Source organism: Pelodiscus sinensis, chromosome 1 (assembly GCF_052426305.1).
Source record: "Pelodiscus sinensis isolate ZL-2025 chromosome 1, ASM5242630v1, whole genome shotgun sequence".
Classification (NCBI taxonomy): domain Eukaryota; kingdom Metazoa; phylum Chordata; order Testudines; family Trionychidae; genus Pelodiscus; species Pelodiscus sinensis.
This window is the reverse complement of record NC_143052.1, coordinates 91,167,741-91,186,746: the sequence shown is the minus strand read 5'-3', so window position 1 is coordinate 91,186,746 and position 19,006 is coordinate 91,167,741.

Genomic DNA, 19,006 nt, shown 5'->3' with positions numbered 1-19,006 from the left:
GCTTCCAGACCCAGCTTCCCTGCAGGAGTGCCTGGTGGAGCAGGATAACCCCCCTTCCCCTATCCCACTCTTCAGGTATGTCCCTGGGACTCGGTGTCACCTGACCAGCATGTCCATCCCATCCTCTCCAAGGCTGGTTGGTGGGAGGTGGCCCAATCTCCCCTGTACTCCCACCCCGATCATTGTCCATCCATCTGAAGTCGGGGGCCACCCCAGTGTCCCCTTTGGGCTACACCACTGGAACATAGGTAACAATAGCAAATGTCTGAATTGGTCCATACACTTGACCATTATTAGTCATACCATAAAATTGAGGTGCTACCTCTTTTGTTATGGCAGTTTTCCGAGCCCAGCATCCACCAATATAGATATACACTTGTCATTCAATTTGTAATAAGGAGGTTTATGCGCTCTTGTATCATAATAAATGTTTTGATACAGTTTGATTACACTCATTCTTTTCTTTAAACAAGCATAGGTAATGTTTCTGTTAAATAACAAATATGCAGGTGATAAATCTTTATAATGGTGATGGTCTATAATGTAATCCCAAATATAAATCAGTATTTGTTAGTAGGGCCATCCCATGGGGAGTGTATGAGGCCTGGGACAACCTCCCATCTGCCCCAGGCACCACCCCACCTGTTCCTGCCCTGCTACACCTCCTTCCCATGCTCATGCCTCCCTTTCCATGAGCAGTGTGGCCTGGGGGATTGGCAGGCAGAGTTTGGCACTAGCAACAGGGGTTGGACCCCCACACTCCCTGGCAGAGGGAAGCAGAGTGCGGCTCCCAGCCATGTCACTCTGCTTCCCCCTGAAGCTGGTGAGTGAGGGAATAGTTCCAACCCTTCCCCCAAGGCCTTTCCTCTGAGTGACTCAACTGGGAGCCAGCAGAGCAGTGCGGGCTGGGGCCAGGTTACTCCACTTTCCCTGCCCCTGGTGAGTCCCGAGAGGGGGCTGGCCCCTGCTGCCAGATAGAGGTAGCAAAGGGGGTGGAAGCAACTGGTTGACTATCCTGTCGACTATCCAATAAGCATTTGCTTATCAGATAGTTGACTAATCCTTAACATCCCTACTTTGAAATCATGCTATGGCAATGCTTTTAAACTTTTGAATCTGAAACTAAGGTCCATTATCAGTTATTACTGGATGGGGTATGCCATGCCTTGCAAAAATTGATTTCATTTTATTAATGGTTTGTTTGGCATGTTTTCTAGTAAGTGAAATAATCAAGAACTGTAACAGATGTGTCTTTTATATTTAAATAGATGTAAACCTACTTTAGAGCAAGAGCTTGAGTTTTCTAAAATCAGGTTTTCTAGACTAAGCACTTCTATATCTTTTTACATGAGTCACATTCTTTTATATAATGCTCTATGTTTTGGTTCATTGGTGGCCAAAACATAACCTTTTGTCCTGTTTACATTTTTTCTATGCCTAAATGTCCCTTGTGTGTGTTTTAGCATCTCTGCTGTTAACCCTAAAAAAAGACCCTTACTTTGAAATTCCTTCAATTATTGGTAACCGTGAATAAATTGATTATACGGCTTCAGTATCACTTTATTGTTATAGCTTTTCAATAGCTGTGTCCCAGGTTGCTTTACTCCAGGACTCTCTGACCCAGGGGCCTGGGCCCTGTTCTGCAGACCCAGAGGCCCAATCACTGTCCCGCAGGCCCAGAGGCCTAGTGACTGTTGCTCAGCTCCGAGGCTGGGAGCTACAAAGAAAAGGAGAGGGTAGGGGAGCCTGGGCCCTCCCTCTCCTCCGGGCCCCAGCCCAGGGCCCTATCAGTGGTGGGCAGTTCCCACCACTGGCTCAGTGGGGAGCTCTCCCTGAAATGCGCCGTGCCCACCAGGTCACTCCCCGTGCCCCGCCCTGTGCTGCTTCCTATCCCATCCCCCTGGCTATCGTGGACCCCACCAGCATGTGCAGATCCCGCATCATTGGCTGGTCAGGCGGCAACAGCACGTGCAGTGATGGTGGTTAGGTGAGCTGCGAGTCATGGCTAGCAAGGTGGTAGAGATCAGCCCGAGGGCAGGGTCGGCTGGTTCGGCAGCTCTGGGGGCAGCAGCTGCGGCTCTGGTGCTCAGGCTGGAGCTCCTTCCTCTCCCGAGGACAGCCCCAACTGAGCTGCACTGCGAGCTTTTACACCTGGGCTGCACTGGGAGCATGCCCAGCAGGGTCGCAGGGGAGGGGTGTATTCCACCACATAGGCATGCTCTACTTCCCCTTGTTCAGTGCGGGCTTGGTGTGCCCTGTCACACCCCTTAAAAGGGTCCCCTTGGTGGGCTTCTCATCACCCTTCTCAAGATCTATTCGGGAAAAGAAATCCGCATTTGCGTGGGCTTTCCCTGGCCTGAAACGAATACGGCTGTAGCGACAAATACCACGTATAGTTCGGGCGTTGGTGTCTTGTATAGTTTGCAGCCACCATAGTGGGGCATGATCCATCACTAATGAGAAGGAGGTGCCCAGCAAATAATATCTAAAGGCCTCAACAGCCCATTTCACCACCAGCGCTGCCGCCTCTTTGGTGGAATACTTGGTCTCTCGGGGATGCAACTTTCGGCTAAGGTATAGAATAGCGTGTTCCGTACCCTCTACCTCTTGAGATAACTTGACGCTGAGGCCTACCTTGGAGGCGTCCATCTGTAGGATGAATGGCTTGGAAAAATCCGGCTAGACCAGTACCGGTCCCTGGGTTAGGGCATTTTTTACGAGACCAGCTTTCTCACTCCGTTGCCCATTCCACCCGCCGGGGATGTTGGTTTTTGGTCAGATCCGTCAAGGGGGTAGCTATGGTTGAAAAGTTAGGAACAAATGGCATTGGCGGGGCAGCAGCTATAGGACCTCACAAAGAGCAGTGTACTGTGGTGGTGGCCCCAAGGTTGGCATACCCAATGGTGTTAGGCCAGGATTGGCCCTATTTCTCCAATGGCCTGCCCTCCCCCCCACCTGACCCCGTCTTCTTCTCTGGGTCTAGCCATCACCAACATTGTTCCCGTATCCTCCGTGCCACCTCCCGGGGTCAGGCCCCCCAAGGGGTATTGCTTCCGCCCCGGGCCTAACATCTCCTTAGGTCCCTGCGCTCTCTCTTGTGGGGGACTGGCCCTCTATGGGGACGCACAGGAAGAGGGCGAAGGCCACACGTGTGAACAATCGCGGAGAAGAAAAAAAATTAGCCGGAACCCTCTGCCTCGCTATCCATATATAGTATTATCCCCTTTGTCAGTCAGGGGTCGGGAGAGGGGGGGAGGGACACTCAGTGTCCATGTTCTCCACCAGTTGTCCTGGGTTGCCTTACTCCAGATGTGTCTATGACCCGGCAAGCCTGAGGGCCCGGGCCCTGTTCTGCAGGCCCAGGGGCCCAGTCATTGTCCCGCAGGCCCGGAGGCCTAGTGACTTGCTCATCTCCGAGGCTGGGAGCTACAAAGAGGAGGTAGGTAGGGGGGCCCAGGCACTCCCTCTCCTCCAGGCCCCAGCCCAGGGCCCTATCAGTGGTGGGCAGTTCCCACCACTGGCTCGGTGGGGAGCTCTCCCCAAAATGCGCCGAGCCCCGCCCTGTGCTGCTTCCTACCCCCATCCCCCTGGCTACTGTGGACCCCACCTGCGTAGGCAGATCGGTAGCTGGGTTGGTTGGTCCGGTGGCAACAGCGCATGTGGCAACAGTGGTTAGTTGCGAGTCGTGGCCGGCGAGGCGGTAGAGATCGGCCTGAGGGCTGGGTCGTCTGGTCCGGCGATAGCAGCTGCGGCTCTGGTGCTCAGGCCGGAGCTCCTTCCTCTCCCAAGGACAGCCCCAACTGAGCTGGACTGCGGGCTTTTATACCTGGGCTGCACTGGGAGCATGCCCAGCAGGGTTGCAGGGGAGGGACGTATTCTACCCCACAGACGTGTAATAATTTCACCCACAAGCTGTAATAATCTTTTGTAAATTCTCATCCTGTTTAGTTGCTTGTGTAATTTCTTTCCAGAATGTGTGCCAGAATATACTCTTGTGTTCACACCCTACGCAGTTATAACTATGTTTGTACGATATTGGGCTCATTGGTTAACATTCACGGTTACATGCAGCCCTCCCTCCCCGACTGCTGCCTCTGATACAGAGGCAGCAGCATGTGGGAGGGCAGATGGTAGCCAGTGTTCACAGAGAGCTAGCTTTTGGGCTGGCTCCCAGGAAGCCACCTGTGCCCCATCAATAAACATCAGCGGTTACATGTTTACCTAAACAAATGCATTTTAACATCCCTACTGGAGGTTTTATCATATGACAAACTTTAATTAATCTGGAAATGCTTCTTAAAGGGAAGGCGAAGGACTAGAAAAAGCAGGGGCTGCTATCCCAAGACACCCTTCTTTCCCCCTGCCCATTGCAGTGTCTGCATCTGAGAAGATAAAAGGAAATACCTGCTGGACTTTGGGGGGTAGGGTCCTGACCTGAAGAATGTGGTTGGTAACCTTGCTGGAAGTGCATGGTGAGAAATTTTGCTTGAAACTAATAGTTAAGTTAGGCTCTAATCAACATTTTCTCTGTTTTTGTCTTGTAACTATGTTTTCAACCCTTTGGGGATTGTCCTGGAGTCTCCAGGAATTAAAAATGAATCTTTAAAGATTGTCATGTGATGAAATCCCCAGGAATATGTCCAACTGTAAATTGGCAGCATTACTTTGTAACCATTTCAGATTAAGGGAGTACAAGTAATAAGGCATAAAAATCAAACTCTATGGAGTTAATAAGCTTGATTTACTGTTACCTAATCCAATGTTTTTAAATCTGAGAGTCTGAGTACTCTTATTTTAAAATAATAAAATGGTGTATTAAAGAAATAACAGACTTAATATATTTTGTACAGCCCAGCACAGAGTTGGGCAGTCCAGGACATATGCTTCTGGTGGGATGTTGGGGTTACCCAGCAGTATAAGCAAGGCTGGAGGAGAGCCAGGGTAGAGCTGGCAAGCTGCAATTATACCAGGAACCTTAGGGTGTGGCTTGCATGCTGGGAGCCTGTTTGTAAGTAGACCAGGTGGGAGCTCCTACAGCAAGTCATTGTAAGGTTGCAGAGCAAGGGTGACATAGACCACCACCCCCCCCCCCCCATCCCACACACGCCCTCTCCCCCTACTCTGAATTGTGCCCTGGTATGTCTCAACCAACAATCCAGTGCTGTTTTAAGATGTCTACTGAGATCATCTATAAAAAACACTGGTACATGTCGCTCCATAGAACTAGTGTGACTTGGCCTGGAATACTGAGGGAATTTTGGTTTCCATCTTCAGGAAAAAGCTACAAGAAATAAAAACCTCAGTAAATCTAGGGGGATTAGAAGGCAATATGAGGAGAAAAAGATGGTGCTAAATCTGCAGTGTCAAGAAAGGAGAACCTCCCAGGAGCTGTGATTCAAAGTTTTACAAGGAACACTGGGGAAAAAACGGAACTCTTGTGTTCTGAAAACAGCAAGACAAGTAATGATTAAAGAGAGAGAAGTTCAGGTGATGACATGATGAAAATGTAATAATAATGGAAAGCAAGCAGTAACAGTCTCTCGAGGCAAGGTGTCAGAGTCCCTGGTGGTGAATTTCAGGCTTGATAAAATGTTTGTGGATGGCTGGAGCGCTGAAAAAGGCATTTACATGGTGATCTTTCACAGGAAGTTTCCTTGACACTTTCTAAAACTTATAAACAGGGTTCTTAGCTAAGCTATATATTCATTGATTATAGAGCAATATCAGGCTGTAACACAACATGAAGATGCAAATGTCATTGTACATGTGATGCTATACGTGTGGGCCAGCCCATAAACTAATTCCTAAGGATGAAGAGTTACAAGATCTTGGGGCAGACCCTTTAAAAACAGGCTGTTAGGTACCTGATGAAAGGAACTCCTAAATGAAGCTCACTCAGATCTGGAAGAGGAGCCTCTCAAACACGATTCTCATCATGACTGCCTCATGCTTAGAAGAGAGAAGAGTTTTCTATAAGCTGAAGGCTTGGGCAGCCACCAGGAGAGTTTCAGGTGTCATCCAGCTGATTAGCAGAGTGCCCACAGCCGGCAGCATGTGTTTCTATTGGTGCACATCCGCACATGGGTAGGTACACATAACAAAATTTATTCCACACGTGGATGGAAAAAGCTAGGTGGAACACTGGAAAAAGGGAAAACATTTAATGTTAACGGAACCCTGAATAACTCATACTCCGATAGATTACATCTGTCTGCAGTGACTACTAACTAAGCATCACTGGTACCCTACCTGCAGATGCTGGGAAGGGATAGTTAGCCATGGGTTGGTAGAACTGAACATCCAATACTGCTTGATCAGCAAACCTGGAAAAACAGAACCAGAAATCCCTGATTGCATTGAGTGTGGGTGGGTGACTGCACCAGTTTTCAGAAGCTGAACTGTGCCAGAACATGAAGAGGAGTCCCCAGGGCAATGCATGGTGCCACCAGTGGGGTTAGTGTCTCATGCAAGTCAGTACGGAACCAATATTTCAGAGTGTGATGGCAGGGAAATCCATCTTTCTTTGGAGAGCTAAACATGGAGGCCCTGACCATGGGGTCATAAGAAGGTGCTTTCCATATGAGGAAAGGTGTTACCCCATCCTATCCAAATTCCACTTTAGGTAATTACTTCTGATATACATTCTCCGTCCCCCCACACAAGACACAGTTTCAATCACAGCATTCTTTCCTTTCTTTTCTCAATTGTATTGCCACAGGGCACATTACCCCAGATGCCCCTCTACATTTCAGGGGTGGTGGAGCGATCCGGTCGGTAAAGTGCTTTGGGATGGGTAGGGGTGAAAGGTGCTTCAGAAATGGCTGCTGCCAGGAGACATAAAGAAGAACTCAGAAGTCTGTCTTTCATCCACAGAAGTTGGCCCAGAAAAATAAATAGTACCGCTCCCTAGTGTGCATCTGCTGTAACATAAAATCTCAATAATTTCACGCACAGCCTCACTTATTTTTAGAGGGAGTACAAAGACCTGCCCTTCTTGCCTCCTCACTCAGAAGACTTGTGCTGTTCCCTCTAAGATTTTTTATTCTTTCCGTTCTCCTTTTAAACATAGTGGATGTGCCTACTCTAAAAACTTAAGTCGACTTATATCAGGTCAACTTCTAACCACCTCAGAGGCACTTCCACCAACCTAAGAGAGGCAGCATCGGGCGCTGAGAACCTAGTCTCAGCTCTGCTAGCGGCTCCCTACAAGGGGCCCCGTTACCCCACAGGCTTCTGGCTCCCTGCTCCCCACCACACATCTGCCCTTCCCTCGGCTTCCGGTTCCCAATGGAAGCCCAGCAGCCCTTCCAGTTTTCTGCTCTGCTCCCAGTAAGGAGGCAGGAGCCTTGGAGAACAGCCTGGCTGGGACAGGGAGGACTTTCTTGTTAAATTCATGGTTCTACGCTGAAGCTGTCAAATTGACAAGAATGACAGCCAACAGCTGATTTAAGTAATGCAGTGTCCACACAACACCCGCTGTTTTAGTTAGGTCAATATAGGTCAAAGTAAGGCAGCTTAACTGCGTAGCGCAGAAAAAAAAAGACTCAATTTAGGGCTTGTGCTGGGTGTGGCTCTTTGCACCACATATTAAAACAGTATGTGATTTAGTTATTAAGCAGTCTAATGCACATTGCTTTTACTGTGTGGTTAACCAATTGTAGTTGATAAAATAATACTCGGTCATTTTGCAGAGAATTATATAAACTATTTTCAGGTCATATTTTTAAAATATGAATAGCACTACAGCAAATGAAACCATGAATTCATGCTACTGTGGCTCTTTCGAGAAGTGTGGATCACTCATTCGGCTCTGGAGTGCCGAGGGCTGAGTATCGCTGATTTAGTGCATGCAGTGTAGCTTCCAAGTCCTGGTCACTCGCAGGGTTGCTACACGCAAAGGGCTCCTTGTGGGAATTCACCTTTGGCACTTCCTAAGTGTGGCTCTCCTCGGGCACCCAGATGTTTCATAACCACTGAAGAAAAGCAGCTGCGGCTCTGGATCTCCCTGCTTGTGCCTCGCAAGGAAGTGCAGGGCTGGTGACACTCTGGCCCTAGCAAGCTTGCGCATGTTCCCCGCCCACTCTCTTTGTTTCCTAGGGGGTGGCAGCTCACAAGGGATGGCCATGTGCGTGCAGAGCTGTGGGGAAGCCAGCTGCCACGTGAGCTCACGGAGAGGGAGGAGGCATGCTTTTACTGAAGCGAAGCTACTTAGTTTTTGGCACGGACAGGTGTGAAAGGAATTTCTTCTGCCTCAGGCAGGAGGTGCAGGTGATTCCTCTCCCCAGCAGCAGGCAAAGTTGCTCGCAGAGCCCAGGGTTCCCTGCGGAAGATCTGCTCGCTTTCAACAGCTTGGAGGAAGGGGAGGCGGGTGCCCAGGACGTGCTGCTGGGAGTAGTTAATGTTGCTCATGTGCAGTATGGTTCCATTTAGGCCAGGCCAGGCGGGGAGGGGATAGCAGGCCAAGCCCGTGGAGACAAGTCATGGTTTTAGATGAAGAGCTGCAGCCTCACAGGTGCTGATTACAGGCCTCTAGACTACACACAGCCCTTGACGATTAGAGACAGGCCAAACTTAGTGTTCAATGTGCTGATCACAGCAGCTCCTCACTGGGGCTGCAGAGCCACTAGCCCCAGCAGCGCCACTCTGGGCCTTCTGAAGTGCTGTGCTGATCGTTGCAGGAGGAAGTCTGAGGGGAGCATTTGCTGCTTACAGAGGCGAAAGCCGTACCTGCTTCTTATTAGACTAAAGGAGCGCCTCCGCCTCCAGAAAACACCTTGGTTTCCCTTTCCTCCCTGTCCAAGAGAGCTGAGCTGAAACTGAACACCCACGCCGTGCGGTGCCCAGTGATCAAGGGAAGGGATTAGGTGAAGCAGTCACGCTGCTGCTGACATCAGGCACACCACCCTGGAGCTCTTCAGAGACCTGCTGTTGGGAATTAACTGTAATTCTCCCTCCCCTGGCTGCTGTGACAGGAGCACTTTGATTAATTAGGCCGGGTTCTCCACTTGCTGAAGCAGTGAGGCAGAAGGCCTCCCTTAGCACCCAACTTGGTGAGGTGTTTCTTTAGTCCTGGGGAAAGGAGTGTGATTGGTGCCCTCGGTAAGCAAACTGTAGCCATAACACTGGGGCAAACAGTGCCAGCGGGTGATTCCCCACAAACTGTCCTACCATAAGTGCCCCCCAAAATACAGAGGAAGTTCAGAGTCAGCTGTCTTCCAGGCACCACCTCCTGGCCCAAGGTGCCCTGCTAAAGATTCCTTCCCTTTTTAGGATTCTCCCATAACTTCCACATCAAAGGGGCCATCTTACCAGCTTCTGGTCGGGCTTTTAGTCTTCTTTTATTTTATTAGTACAGCAAACGAAGCCTGAAAACATTACCCTGCTGGTGTTGAGTACTGGCTGTAGTGTGTCTCTTCCAGTTTCCTGCCTCTGGCAATCTCAGCAACTCTCTTGGGCTGTGTCTACACTGGACCCCTTTTCCGGAAAAGGGATGCAGATGAGACAAGTCGGAATTGCAAATGAAGCGGGGGATTTAAATATCCCCCGCTTCATTTGTATAAACATGGCTGCCGCTTTTTTCCGGCTCAGGGCTTTGCCAGAGAAAAGCGCCAGTCTAGACGGGATCTTTCGGAAAATAAAGCCTTTTCCGAAAGGTCCCTTATTCCTCTTAAAATCAGGAATAAGGGACCTTTTGGAAAAGACTTTATTTTCCGAAAGATCCCGTCTAGACTGGCGCTTTTCTCCGGCAAAGCCCCGAGCCGGAAAAAAACGGCAGCCATGTTCATGCAAATGAAGCGGCGGATATTTAAATCCCCCGCTTCATTTGCAATTCCGACTTGTCTCATCTGCATCCCTTTTCCGGAAAAGGTGTCCAGTGTAGACACAGCCTTGGTGTTCCTACTTCAGCTTCTCTCTCTCTCTAGCTGCTTCCTCATTGCAGCTGCCTGCTGCTCTGATAGTGGGACTGCCTGATCCAGCCCAGGAATGGCTCATTTATAAGCAGGATTGGCTCGCTTTAGGCACTCGCGCCTTTATGGGAAAGGCTCTCTGTTATAGGCTTCTGTGCTGAGTATTGGTGCCAGTAGTTATGCAACTTTTGCCATGTGGACACGTACCTTCGGGTGCGTGGATTGTTCATGCATGGCAAGCTGGGGTGTACGTACACAGCATACTAGTGTGCCGCATGCTAACTGGTCATGTGGACCCAGCTAACATGCTCTGAAAGTTCCCTAGCGTGCACTGACTTACTCTTCTTTCATTGACTCATTTTACAGTCACTGAACTGAGTCACTAGTGGTCATGGGTGGCGGGTATAAGAGGTGGGGAAGGCATGGCCTTCCCAAACTGCCAGGCATAGCCCCGCCGACACTTCCCCTCCAGAATACACCCTTCAGCAAGCTCCTGGGCTTCAGCTGTGCTGAGGTGGGGAAGGCTAGGGCAATAAACCTTCCCTGTGATGCGGGGAGGCTGGGAATGTGCATCACTTGCCCTCCCCATGCTCTGGGGCCAGGAAAGCTCCTATGGGGGACTGGAGGCTTGCCCTCTGGTCGGGGGAGGCTTGATTCCTGTGGGGGTGGGGCCTTGGGCAGAAGGGGGGAACTGGGGGCTTGTCTCCCCCAGCCTTACCTTCACCCACTACCCATGCTAGTGGTCCGCTGTGGAAAATCTCCTCTCCCATCCTCTGAGCCATCCACCCTCCTTTGTATTTTGAAAATTTTCCTCTTTTGTAAAAAAAAAAAATCACACCCTCATGCTATTTGAATGAAAGATCCTCTAATCTGTGGTGATATTTCTCTATAGTGAGCAAAATCCTCCCCCAGATAACTTAGTGTGAGGGACACTCAGCTGCTAGGGATATTGCTTTCAGCCGTGGTCGCCTCATCTCAAAAAAGATATATTGGCACTGGAAAAGGTTCAGAAAAGGGCAACAAAAATGATTAGGGGGTTTGGAATGGTTCCTACATGAAGAGAGATTAAAAAGACTTGGACTTTTCAGCTTCGAAAAGAGGAAACTAAGTGGGGTATGATAGAGATCTATAAAATTATGACAGGTATGGAGAAAGTGAATAAGGAAAAGTTATTTACTTGTCCCTATGACATAAGAACTAGGGGTCACCAAATGAAATTAATAGGTAACAGGTTTAAAACAAAAGGAAGTTTTTCTTCATGCAGTGCACAGTCAACCTGTGGAACTCCTTGCCAGAGGATGTTGTGAAGACCAGGACTTTAAGAGGGTTCAAAAAAGAACTCGATACATTCATGAAGGTTAGGTCCATCAATGGCTATTAGCAGGGCTCGCTGAACCGCGGCAAGCCCCACTCGCCAGCTGTGTTGTCCGGCGATCTGCACATGCGCAGATCGCCCAAATCCAGCTCTTCCGGGTTACAATCTACTCGCCATGGCCAAGTAGTTTGTATAATTTGTCGAGCCCTGGCTATTAGCCAGGATGGGTAGGAATGGTGTCCCTAGTCTCTGTTTGTCAGGGGCTGAAAATGGATGACAGCAGAGGAATCACTTGATCATTACCTGTTTCTGGTCACTCCCTCTGGATATCTGGCATAGCCATTGCTGGTAGCCAGGATACTGGGCTACATGGACCTTTGGCCTGACCCAGTATTGCCATTCTTATGTAGGGAAAGACTGGAATTATGTCGCTACAAGAGAGGGCAGTACAAGGTGGGCATTGTATGTCAGGTTTTTGTGGCAGCTCTCCCACCAGCCCCCATTAGTACTGAGCACTGCTGCTCTGCCAGAAAGGGTTGCCAACCCTCTAGGATTGTCTCGCAGTCTCCAGGAATTAAAGATTCCTTTTTAATTAAAGATAATCATGTGATGAAACCTCCAGGAATGCATCCAGCCAAAACTGGCAACCCTGCTGCCAATGCACTTTAAGCCTGAGTGTCCGCGTCCTGGGTGTGACAGTCCCGGGGTCTCACCCAGCTCTGCCAAAAGCCTCTCACTTCTGAGCCGCAGCTGGCTCTCTCTTACTTCATGAGCTACTGCAGTGCAGGAAAGCTCAAACTTGGGGTTCTAGAGTCCAGTCACATCCTCTAGCTCCAAGTGGTTCCATCCTTCCTTGGGCTTACAGTTTGGTTTAATGGCTCTCGCCCCACCCCAAAACAAATTGTTCCAGCCCCCCTGATGCAGTGGATTGGATACTGCACACCAGTTAAGGAGAAGCTTGGATAGGATGCAGTGCAGACATTTCAGAAGGTTGTGCTGAAATTTAAGTCATTGGCAGAGATACTGGCTCCCATCAAAAGTTACAAAAACTGAGGCAATAACCCATTCATTTGATCCATAAATTACTGAGAAGTCACCTTTTCCCCAATTGGCTAGCTGTATCCAATCAAAAACCATTAAACATTCCTGTCCCTGACCAGTATTGTCTCACCTTTGAAGAAAGGTTGACACTAAAAGAAACCAAGTTCAGCCCTGAAGTAAGTAAGCAAAACTCTTTGATTCCACTTGACTACCTAGTCCAATTTCTGGCTTAGACAAAGAAAAGAAGAAATATGTGGATGACTTAGGTGGAAAGGTCATTGCCTGGCCCCCAACAAACTTTTCTAATGGGACATGGGGCCAACTGACATTGCTGAGTTTTTCCACCCTTAGGACTTGGAGCCTGGATGGAGAACACTATGAATCATCTTGATCCACAGGACACATGGCAGAATAGTACAAAGTCTCTGAGGGTGTGTCTACACAGCACCCTAAACTCGAAATAAGAGATCCAATTTGCTCTATGCAAATTGCGTATCTTATTTCAAAACTATTTCAAAATAGCTTATTTTGAAATTTGGCGCATCTACACAGCACCGAATTTAAAAATAATGTGCTATTTCGAGCCATCCCTTATCCCTCGTGCAACCAGGTTTTCCCAGGGTGGTGAAATAGCACACCCATTATTTTGAAAAATATTTCAAAATAACAGGCAGCTCGTGTAGACATGGGGTAGCTATTTTGGGATACTTCTAGTATCTTGAAATAGCTGCGCAGTGTAGACGTACCCTGAGAGGGCAATTTTGACATTCCAAAGCAAATGGCTGTGCAGCAAAAATCAATTGTTTCAGCGGAATTTAAAAAAGCATCTATTTACTAGAGGAGACAAACTGTACCAGATCACCAAGTTGCTTTGAACAGTGTTTTGCCTGGTCCACACAGAAGCTGAGAGATAGAAGAAGAGGAATTAATAATAAATCTACCCAGGATGCTCTTTCGTTTGCGTTAAGTCATCCCAACATGCAAGAAAACTCTAGAGAAAAAATGCCTGCTTAAAATGTGCAATTAATAAAGCAAACTGAGAAGTCTGCTACTGACAAAAGGGCCAAGCTCAGGATAGGAGGGCATTTGAAGGAAATAAATATGTGTTCAACATTAGTTTTATGTTAAAAGTCAACGTCAGGGCGAAAGCTGTAAAAGTAGGATGCGATGTACTCAGATGTAGGGGAAGAATATTCCACTTGTTGGATCCAATGCAGTCAAGCCACCATGGCAGATAAAAAGCAAGATTAACAGAGTGATTACCACACAGCAGGTGGTATGTGTGATCAGATACCTGTCGGGATGAGGCTTCGGGGAATGGTTTTGCATGTAACTCAAGTCTACACCACTGAGGGCTTTAAAACCCAGGAGTGCCAGTTTAAAATTAAGCTGCATCTATGTACAGCTAGTATAAAGAATGCATGGTCGATGAAATTTGATCCTGGTTGTCCAAACGGGTGAGCAAACATGTTTCCAGAGGCTGAACAAATTGTGAATGGTGGAGAATCCCTGCTGAGAGCTCCACTCAGATGGGATTACAATAATAAACCACACGGGAGCATGAGGGCCTGCAAGGTCATTGCAGGATAAATAAAGATGCGACCAGGACAAACACAACGTCTCACACATAGCTTCAGGGGCAAAGATAGAGCCAGTGTTTTAAACATTATTCCTGATTCCAGATCAAGTCCCTTTAATAGCAGGGACACAAAGGAAGAAAGAAGCACCCTATTACAATAAGTACTGACTCCCCAGGACTTGAAAACAAGTCAGTTCTGATGCATCATCCTTCTAGTGATATCATCCAAGCATTTCTCTAGGGCAGGGACTAAATTTCCAGGGTCTGTGAGACACAAGACACTCACCAGAATGTTGGCAGGAGGTCTCATTTATATGGTGAACACTGGTGGGGGATACCATTTACCAGACCTTTGGTGAATAACACATGAATATCCCTCATCACAGAACAGTCCCTGTTTTTTATTAATGGCTCAAATCAGTGGATGGCCATTTCAGACACCAACAAACACCTTCTTTTGCTGAAGCAATAACCCACAGTCATCTGTTCCACAAATTACTGAGAAGTCAATTTCCCCACAACAGGTGAGCTATATCCAATCGAAAACAAATAAACATTCATGTCCCTGACCAGTGTGGTCTCACCGTCAAAGAAAAGTTGTAGCTCATGGGCCTAGCCTACACTAGGAGTTTAGGTCAAACTTAACCACATTAGGTTGATATTCTAAATGAGTCCACACCATCAACCCTGTTCCATTGACTTCAAGAGCCATTAGTCAATTTCAGTACACTTGACCTCGAATGGTCAACTTAAAGGTAGTGCAGACACAGCACTGTAAAAGTTGACATTCTTGGCCTCCGGGAGGTGTCCCATAGTGTCCTGCTCTTTCAACTCTGCTGCTCTCCAGGTGCACAGGAAAAGGCCCGTGGAAAATTTGAATTTCATTTCCTATGAGGCCAGTGTGGTGAGCAGACCTCAGAGCAGGCAGCGCACCTGACCAGGAGTTCAAATTTCACAAGTTCCATTTCCTAGGGTCGCAAATGAACACCAGCATGGAGCATGCAGGAGATCCTGGACCTGATTACTGTGTGGAGAGTGGAATCAGTTCAGGTAGAGCTATGAACCAGCAAAAGAAACGCTGATATATATGCCAAGATTGCACTGGGTGTGGTGGAAAAGGGTACACCTGGGATGCCCAGCAGTGCTGGGTGAAAATAAAGGAGCTGAGGCAAGTGTACCAGAAGACAAAGGAGGCAAACAGATGGTCTAGGTCTGTGCCGCAAACATGATGCTTGTATGAACAGCTGCATGGTACTTTAGTGGGAGGATCCAAACAGTTTCCCAGAAGAGTCTGTGGATGTCTCCCAAGCGACAATTCAGGCAGCTTTGGACAACAGCATGTAGCACAGTGTGGATGAGGAAGAGCAGTCAGCAGGCAAGCGGAGCATCCGGCCTCACCTACAGAAGGACCTTTGAATAACTTTGGAGACAATTCCTTTATCCCAGGGCATCTCGTTGCTGGGCCCTGATAGTGGGGAGGGGCACTTCTGTTAAGTTCACATTTTTAATCATGCTACAAGTGGGTTAAAGCACTTGGGTGTGATCTGTGGCAGCCACTGTGGGTACACTGGGTAGGGGGTTGGAATAGCTTGTTAACCTGTCTGGAGACAGAGTGGAAATCCTCCCTGCACATAAAGTTCTCCTAGAGTTACTCTTTCATCCTTCTCACAAGGTTTCTGAGGAGGCCTGTCTTATTCTGTCCTCCACGGTGGGACCCCTTTCCATGCCAAGCCAGCAGTAAGTGGTCTGGCGTCATCGCAGCACAAAGCATTGAGCACAATGTCCAGGTTTCTGGCCCCATTATCTCAGCATCCGCTCCCTATCACTCTGTGATGCGGAGAAGACTGCTACCATGTGTGGCAACCTGGATGAAGCAGGGGAAGCTACATATGTAACGGATACCACAGCAGTAAACCTCTGTTTGTTCATCCTCAATCAAGCATTGTATGAGCCTCTTCCCTGCTGTCACACCCGACTCCCTCTGCCTCCTGCCCGCAGGCTCCTCAGTGTCCGTGTGAGCCCCTGTCCTTCTGCCACATCGAGACCCTCTGTCCCTTCCTGCCTGCAGGCTCCTATGGGAAGGGAAATGTGCACTCCCCTGGCAAACAGGGGAGAAGGATGCCAGACAAATGGTCACCACGCAAGCTCCTACATGGCCCTGCTGCCACACCACCATGGCCCCTTTTTGCAAATGCAGACTCTTGCTAGCTTCAAGAGCTGCTATTTGCAAGCACTGTGTGTCACACATGCTTTCAAAGGGGAAGCACAAGAGCAAGCCCAGACCTCTCCCTTACCAGGCCTGTCACCAGACCAAGTCCAACTGCTCCCACATGTCTGTGATGTACCTGCTGCATAGTGGGTGCTTAAAAGCATAACTTTGGCCTTGTAAACAACACGTGCCTATTGTCTTGAACAGATGTCCCTGTATGCTGAGAGATTAGGTTCTGCATTCTACAATGTATCTCCTGTAAATTTTGCCCTTAATTTTTCATTACAATGGGTGCAACAGTGAGCCTGCTGCCCATTCCCCTGGGTCCGGCTCCTCCAGCTCTTCAGCTAGCATAGATCAGAAGGTGAAAAACATAAAAGGGATAATGTGCAATGAGTGAATGCGATCCGCCCACTTGGATAGTGCACAATTAAATGAATGGAGGAAAATGCAGCTGCTGGAGATGCCAGTGGAGCGTGAGGACAGGAAAGTGTGCAGGGAATGCAAAGTGAGGACACAGGAGAACATCTTGAGGGTGATGGCAGAGCTGATGATGTGCCTAGTAGACTCAGAGGAGAGCCAGATGCTCAGACACCCCCTCTGGTCCATGCTCACCCACATTCCTTCCTCACCAAGTTCCACACTCTCCTCTCCCACATGCCCTAGAACGTGGGGGGTGGGGAGGAGAGTAAAGGGCAGCCTCACACTCAGTCTCCATGGATGTGCCCTGGAACAAAAGGCTGTCATTCTCACATTAGTGCAATATGCCACTTTCCATTATCCTCCCCAAAGCTCTCGCCCTGAACTCCTTTTCTATCCCTACTTCCTTGCTTTCCCTTTAACAATGCATGGTTTCTCAGCAACTGTATGTTTATTGCTTGTGTTTCATAGGTGAAGGGAGGGTTTACAGGCAAGCACACTTAATGCAGGGAGCACCTTATTTAGAGCAACATGCATGATTTTCATATTGATGTCTGGCCATTCACAAAGCTGTTTTTCAAAGCCTCCCTGATTTGCAGTGACCCTCAAGGTGCTTGCTTTATTGCCCTGGTGTCTGGCTGCTCATAATTAGTGGCTAGGTGCTGTGCCTCAGCCCCTTGCCCCCAGTATAATATTTCCCCCCTTACTATAAAGTGCTACCAGTCCATTTGTTGTTTTTTCTGTAGCAGACTAACTCGGCTACCCCCTGATGCTCCTTACTACGGTCCAGCATGCCTGTATATGGCTTCATGAGCCACAAAAGCAAGAGGTAGGCTGGGTCGCCAAGGATCACTATTGGCATTTCAGTGCCTCCAATGTTAATTTTCTGGGTTGGGAAGAAAGTTTCATCTTGAAGTTTTCTGAAGAGACCAGAGTTCCTAAAGATGCACATGCATCATGCACCTTTCCTGATCATCCCACACTGAGTTCAGTAAAATAGCCATTGTGATCCACCAGTGCCTGCAACACCATCAAGAAGTAACCCTTGTGGTTTATGTACTCTATGGCAAGGTGATCTGGTGCCTTCTATCTATCGCTCCATCCACAGTTAGAGACCCACATTGCGGAAAGCCATCCACTATGTGCTGCATATGTTTCCCAGAGTCACTGCTCTTCCTAGAAGGAAGGAATCGATTGCTTTGGCTACTTGGACCACAGCAGTACCCACCATGGATTTCCTCACTATGAACTGACTCCCAACTCACTGGTTGCTGTGTCATGTTGCAAGTTTCCACAGGGCTATTGCTACTCACTTCTCAACTGTCTGAGCAGGTATCATTCTGGTATCGCTGCACTTCAGGATGAGGGAAAGCAAGGGCACCATTTTGGGGGGGGGGGCAGCAGCCATGCACTCTGGGATGCAGCTTGCTTTTTATCCCATTCCCCCACCAGCCAGGTGTGAGAGGCATGCACAGAATGCAAGTATTTTCCCCTCACTCCCTGATAGTTTGGGTAACGGGATGAAAAGCAAGCTATGCCCCGGAGCACATGGTTGCTGCTCTCCTACCCTCCTGAAATGGTGCCCTTTGGGGAAAGCAATTCACAAAGTTCCATGAAAGTGGCCTTACACATGTGAAAGTTTTGTGGCCACTGCTGATCATCCCATAGCTGAATAACTATGCAGTCCCACCAGTTTGTGCTTGTCTCACAGCTCCCGAATCCTGTGTCAAAAGGATTGAAAGCCGCCAGCATCTGCCAATTGCCCAACTCAAGTGCTTTACACAAATGTCTGTTCATGGCCTCCTCAGATTCTTCCTCATTCCCGCAGGCTAGGGACTGGACAAACTGCAGCAAAAAGGTGCAAGATGTTTGCTAGGATTGCCATAGCACTTTGCTGCTGAATGGAGTTGCCCTGCTATAGCATCTGCATGGATAACCATAGGAAAAAGGGCATGAAATGGTTGTTTGCCATTGCTTTGAAGCAGGAGGGAGAGGGAGGAGATGAGTGCATCATAGGATGATGACAACATGTACCCAGCACTACCCACTGCACTCTTTTGGTCCCATCAGGCACTGAGAACATAATCCAGAATGCAAAGAGGCAGCAGGAACTGTGGAATAGCTGCCCACAGTGCATCTCTGTCAAAACTGACAGTAGCCACCCTACTAGGGATGCACTACAGTGAATTCTTGCGCACGGTGGGGACATGCACCTTCGACTTTACAAAATCGGGTGTTAAAAAAATCAACTTTAATAAATGTGAATTTATCTCAGAATGTAGACATGGCCACGGAATCAACCCAGGATGTCATTGGAGTACAAGCGCAACTGGAAGTGAATAGCCACTACCTGCTCAATCGCTTTATTGGCAAAGGAATAAGTTAGACTTTGGGATACCTGGCACTCACACCAGTGTCAATGAATGGGTCCTTGAGGAGGGACAGCCTCTGCATGTTTGAGGATAGTAAATTTCCTCATTCAACAGATATTAAATAATTCCTATTGCCAACAATAACGAATGGCTCCCACAGCT